General features: G+C 43.9%; 1 long non-coding RNA gene across 1 annotated transcript; it reads left to right on the top strand.

Annotated features, from left to right (window-relative positions):
- The first annotated feature begins 3,908 nt into the window (after window positions 1–3,908).
- Window positions 3,909–6,033, top strand: LOC125536600. Its single transcript, XR_007295083.1, has 2 exons — window positions 3,909–4,289; window positions 4,358–6,033. It is a non-coding gene; the product is annotated as an uncharacterized LOC125536600 (long non-coding RNA).
- The last annotated feature ends 619 nt before the right edge of the window (window positions 6,034–6,652 follow it).

The following is a 6,652-nucleotide window of genomic DNA, read 5'->3' as shown; positions in this document are numbered from 1 at the left end:
CTTTGCAAGCTAAAATAGCTAAAGCAACTTCCTTTTCAAAAACATAACCCTCAGGAATAACAGGTGATTCATATTTATTAGGGGGAGAGTCTTCATCATCACTTTCATCAATATTATCAGTTTCAATATTTTCATTCTCTCTAACCCTAGCAAGTTGTTCATAAGAAATTCACCAAGTAGCACAGTAGTATCAAGCATAGAAGTAGTTTCATCATAAGTATCATGCATAGCAGAAGTGGCATCATCAATAACATGCGACATATCAGAACAAATAGCAGAATCAGGTTTAGGTGTCGCAAGCTTACTCAAAACAGAAGGTGAATAAAGTGCAGAGCTAGATGCAGTTCCTTACCTCCCCTCGTAGTTGAGGGATAAATCTTGGTTTTTGGATCTCTCAAGTTCTTCATAATGATAAGCAGATATAAATACCAAGGGACTCAAAGAATAGACCTATGCTCCCTGGCAACGGCACCAGAAAATAGTCTTGATAACCCACAAGTATAGGGGATCGCAACCGTTTTTGAGGGTAGAGTATTCAACCCAAATTTATTGATTCGACACAAGGGGAGCCAAAGAATATTCTCAAGTATTAGCAGCTGAGTTTTCAATTCAACCACACCTGGAAACTTAATATCTGTAGTAATGTATTTAGTAGCAAAGTAATATGATAGTAGTGGTAACGGTAGCAAAAGGTAATGATAGCAAAAGTATTGTTTTTGGTATTTTGTAGTGATGATAGCAATAGCAACAGAAAAGTAAATAAGCAAAGAACAATATATGGAAAGCTCGTAGGCAATGGATCAGTGATAGAGAATTATGCCGGATGCGGTTCATCATGTAACAGTCATAACCTAGGGTGACACAGAACTAGCTCCAATTCATCAATGTAATGTAGGCATGTATTTCGAATATAGTCATACATGCTTATGGAAAAGAACTTGCATGACATCTTTTGTCCTACCCTCCCGTGGCAGCGGGGTCCTAGCGGAAACTAAGGGATAATAAGGCCTCCTTTTAATAGAGTACCGGACCAAAGCATTAACACGCAGTGAATACATGAACTCCTCAAACTACGGTCATCACCGGTAAGTATCCCGATTATTGTCACTTCGGGGTTAACGGATCATAACACATAATAGGTGACTATAGACTTGCAAGATAAGATCAAGAACTCTCATATATTGATGAAAATATAATAATTTTAGATCTGAAATCATGGCACTCGGGCCCTAGTGACAAGCATTAAGCATAGCAAAGTCATAGCAACATCAATCTCAGAACATAGTGGATACTAGGGATCAAACCCTAACAAAACTAACTCGATTACATGATAAATCTCATCCAACCCATCACCGTCCAGCAAGCCTACGATGGAATTACTCACGCACGGCGGTGAGCATCATGAAATTGGTGATGGAGGAAGGTTGATGATGACGATGGCGACGGATTCCCCTCTTCGGAGCCCCAAACGGACTCCAGATCAGCCCTCCCAAGAGGTTTTAGGGCTTGGCGGCGGCTCCGTATCATAAAACGCGATGAATCCTTCTCTCTGATTTTTTTTCTCCCTGAAAGAAAATATATGGAGTTGGAGTTGAGGTCGGAGGAGCTCTAGGGGGCCCATGAGGTAGGGGCACGCCCCCCACCCTCGTGGCTAGGGTGTGGGCCCCCTGATCTTCATCTTTTGCAAGGATTTTTTATTATTTCCAAATAGACGTTCCGTGAAGTTTCAGGTCATTCCGAGAACTTTTGTTTCTGCACATAAATAACACCATGGCAATTCTGCTGAAAACAGCGTCAGTCTGGGTTAGTTCCATTCAAATCATGCAAGTTAGAGTCCAAAACAAGGGCAAAAGTGTTTGGAAAAGTAGATACGATGGAGACGTATCAATCAGCTCTGCTGGGCTGCAAATCTTTCAAGACAAGGAGAGTTTCATTGGTTTTTCCCAGAAATGGGCTATACATTTTTAAAACACATCAAACAGGGAATTAGTTTCAACTTTTTCATTACAAGATTTTAAATTCCATTGATTTTTATGCGCGGACAATTATTTGGATTTTATATTTATATAAATTATTTTTCAAAATAGTTTGAATGTGAATCGATATTTCGGGATTAAAAACAGTTGAATGCACCCAAATATGCAAAATTTCGTATACTTTTTAACCATGGCCATAATATGGGGTGTAATGCTAACAAAAATAAGATGGGCTCCAAAAAAATTCTTAAGAATTAGCAAATGGGTTGTACATTACTAGAAATAATGCACACGAGAGCAGTGACTGTTGGATGTTCATCCAACGGCTGTCGTACTTCTTCAATCTTTGCTCTTCCTACTCCAGGCGCTCAAACAAGCGCCGGCGGGACTGCCTGCTTCCTCCTCCCGCGGCCGGCTATGCTGCCGCGTAGGCCTCACCGCCCCACCATACTCCCATCGCTGGCCTAGCCATCCCTCTACTCACCCACACCTGCTGTTATTCTCCGGGGACAGCAGACGAACCAGTAAACCCTCGTACTCCTCTGCGTGGGAAACAACTGCCGAGTCTTCCCTGGCTCCGTGTCATTCCCTTCCTAGGCCTCACCATCGTCCACTGCCCTGGTGCTCTCGGCGCGGCCTGGTTAACATGGTCAATGAACGACATCCATCGGAAGTGGATTGTACGTGGAGAGGCTGATAGCTGGGTCCACGGCCGCACACAAGGAAATGCCTCCTTATTACGCGCAAAATAATGATTCCTCCACCTGACAGCTAGGACCCACGGGAAGGGCTTATGTATTTCACGAAAACACGTTCCCCCCGCTGACAGGTCGGACCCACCAGCTATATCTTCGCATGTAAGTGCCTCCTTATTACGCACAAAAAAATGAATATCCCCCTGCTAGCTGGGACCCACCATAGTGGGTGGCTGACTTGTGGGCCTACTAAGTTGACGGGGACGGAGGGCTTTGTCAACTTAGTCAATATGAACGATTCTAGCTCCAATGACCATACGATGTCCATCCAACGGCCATAGTGCTTCTTCAACCTCTGGTCTTCTTGCTCCAGCCGCCCAAAGCAGCTTCGGTCGTGCCGCCTGCACCTGCCTCCCATGGCCGGCTGTGCTGCCACGGAGGCCTCACCGCCCCAATACTACTCCCACCACTGGCCAGACCATCCATCTAGTCACCCACACCCCCTGTTATTCTGCGGCAACGACAGCCTCACACCGCAGCCGAACCAGTGAACCCTCGTACTCCTCTCCGTGTGGGCATCCACTGTCGCGTCTTCCCCAGCTCCGCATCGTACCCTTGCTAGGCCTCGCCATCGTCCACTGCCTTGGTGCTCTGGGCGCGGAGTGGTCAATGTGGTCAACGACCGACTTCCATCAGAAGAGTACTGTACGTGGAGAGGCTGACAGCTGGGTCCACGGCCACAGCCCAGTTTTTTTGTGATTTGCCAGGTAAATCGCTTTGTCAAGCCTGTTGGCCTACAAATCTTTCAAGACGAGGAGAGCTTCATTCGACTGGCCGAGAAAATGGCCTATCAGTAATGAGAAATGGGCTGTACATTTTTAAAACACACCAAACCGACAATTAGTTTCAAATTTCTTTTTTTTTCATTTTGAGATTTTAAATTGTATTGATTTTTATGCGTGGAAAATTTGTTGGATGTTATATTGATATACATTTATTTTTAAAATCAGTTTGAATGTGACTCGAAATTTCGGGATTACAAACAGTTCGGACTGCACCGAAATACGCAAAATTTCGTATCTTTCACTAATAATAAAGCACAGGTTGAGTGGGTTCACCGTTGCGGCGTTTTTACACCAAGGTCCCTGCGGTCTTCCACAATTAACCCGCAGTCACGATCCTAATCCTAATAAGTGAAATAACTATTCGTCCGTGAAAAAGAGTCACCCGCGTCCTCCCACCTGCACAACTGCGCTCGCATAGTTGCATCTCCCCCATGGCATCGCCCCGCTCGCCGCCGGCCCTCCCCCTCCCCTTCTCCCACCTGTAGCTCCGGCTTCTTCCAGATCCGCCTGCATTCCCCACCCACCCATCCCTCTCTCTCTCTCTCTCTTCATGCGGCTCCTCGCTGCGCTACCTGTGGCGGCTGATTCAGGCGAAGTCCGGGGAATCCCACCACCACGAACCACAGCCCGAGGCCCCGCTTGCACTTGCGGGGCCCTCCCATATGACTAGATCCAGTGCAGGCGGCCAGCAAAGCTCACCAGCGACACTCCTCCCTTAGCTAGGGTTTGGGGCGGCTCCAGCGCCGGTGGCCATATCGCCCTCCTCTCGTCCGGTGAGTGCATCCCCTCCCCTGGCTTCGCCCTCTCTCTCTCTAACCTCTGCTCTTCTCTTCTCATGTAGACGTGTAGGGAGGTACAGTGGACAGCCTTGCTACTGCTCGGGACGAAGCAGCCATGAAGCTTCCTCCTCTGGCTTGTGGCTTCAGGTGAGTTTGTCCGCCATGATCCATCGAACGGCTAGCGCGATGGCCTATTTTGCCGTCCTATGCATATTTTGATGCTAGATCGGTGTTGTATTTCAATTGCTAAGAAAGCAGAATAAAAGGGCTATGTTCCGTGGTTAGCAGCCACACCTCTGTGGTTAGCAGCTATATTTTGACATCTCCATATCATCCTCAGCAAAGAAAAGATCATACTAAGTCTACTATTCTGTGAGTTTGCCCATATGCACAATTTTGCTTTTTCCTAACAAGTTCCAATCCTCATTCCTTCACTAGCTACTTATTCATGGTGCTGGTCAATGCAGTCTATACGGTAAACTGCTACAAGGCTCTATTCTTTTTCTTCAAAATAAATTACTTTAATTATAAGAGATGGAGTTTTTTCCAGGAATATTTGACTACTATTTGGTTCAATCAGCTGGGGATACAATATTTTTTTAAAAGCAATCAAAATCTGTTTCTGCATAGATGCACTGCAAAAATATCAGCATCATTAGACCATAAAGATAGGGGCGTGCTTACGAATTACCCTTAGTGTCCTAATGGTAGTTTCTCTGTTCTTGCAAAGGTGCTTATTGACTAATGATCCACTGAAACCATGTTATAAGATGCAATTGTTTTATCTCCTGAAAAAGCATGAAGATTTGTTTCTTTTAGTAATTAATTGAAACCACGTGTAAGCCTGCAATAAAGCTTCTATTATTTGTCTCTCATCAATTCGGCAGCTATTTTATGCAATATTTTTTACTTAAATTTCAGCGGAATTTTATAGGGAGCATTTTTAATTTGACATATGAACTGGTCTCTTTTTCTTTTCTTGACGGAGCGCACCTGGGCTTTTGAATGGAATTCAATACCCTGGTCATATCCACAAATTAAGTCGATCTCACCATGGGTCTTATTCGCTACCACCGTTGGCATGCTTCCAACCGACCACCCAAAAAAACTAACTAAATGCAAAATCACATTGTAGATCGTAGGTGCAGCAGACTTGACCTCGGCCCTTAGATTGATCCCACACTTAGATTTGTCCAATGGTAATCCATGTCGTTGTTAGCATAATGCCTTGCAAAGTAGGCCTGGCCAGGGTAGTGCCTATACACAGTGGGTCATGAGCCTCTGCTGCTCTGTCCTACAAGCTATGCTTTGGCTGATGCTATGTGTTTCACTTCATAATACTTTTCATCAGCATATTCATCACGTCTTACACTATGGTCTCGGCAGGAAGTAGTACTTCCTGATAAAGAAAAAACTCTAGATATGTCTTAAAGGCGGACTGGTCATCGTTTGCTACCAAGATGTGGGTGAGAGTGCGTAATCGATGATAGGCTGAGGAGGCTATGCCGATATGCAGTGGCTGGTACATGTTGGATGTCATTGACGGCTAAGTGCAACCTATGGAACAAGACGCCGGCAAAGGGATTCTCAACACCTGCTAAACTGGACGGAGAATTTGATTGTTATTCTGCTTTATTTATGGGTACTGCTCTCCTATCCAATTGAATGATTCTCACGTGATGCATGGCTGGGTCTTGGCTTCATATAATATATTTTGGAGAACACGTTCCAGTGGATATGATGGTTTGCAAGTATAGGATGGTTGATGCTTGCCTTTATATATCTGCATTTTGGTGTTGGTCTGATTGCTCCAGTTTTTACTGTTAGTACATGCATTAGCATCAAGTAACTAACAAAAAGTTACTATAACATAGGAGGTAACATTTGTTAATGCCATACTTATAAGCGATCTAAATAATTCATAGCGGTAGTGACATTTAAATTTCTCAATGCATTGCTTCTGAATAGTTGTCAATAATCATGCCTTTTTATTTTTTTTATTTTTGCTAGCATCATGCCGATATGACACTTGTGAAAACTGAAGATTTGGTACGGAGTCACAAAAACTACAATACTCTCGGTAATGTAGAAAAAACAAAGATTGCATGGCCTTCAACCTTTGTATGTGACTAATATCCTGCCTCTATCACTACTTGCATCATGTCAATGCATTGTCTGTTAACACTTCATTTTGTTATTTTCTTTGTAGTTCAAAAGATATATGTAGATGGTTATATGGGTGTCTGGCAAGTATACTGCAATTATGTCACGGCCCTAGATTTGCTTGTAACTAGTTGCATGAAAGCATTCATGTCATCATGTTTAAATTTAAGAAATTTGAATTGGGGATTGATAAA

This window comes from Triticum urartu, chromosome 2 (genome assembly GCF_003073215.2).
Source record: "Triticum urartu cultivar G1812 chromosome 2, Tu2.1, whole genome shotgun sequence".
In the NCBI taxonomy this organism is placed as follows: Eukaryota; Viridiplantae; Streptophyta; class Magnoliopsida; order Poales; family Poaceae; genus Triticum; species Triticum urartu.
Note: the sequence above shows the minus strand (reverse complement) of the source record. Positions and strands in the feature narration are given on the sequence as shown.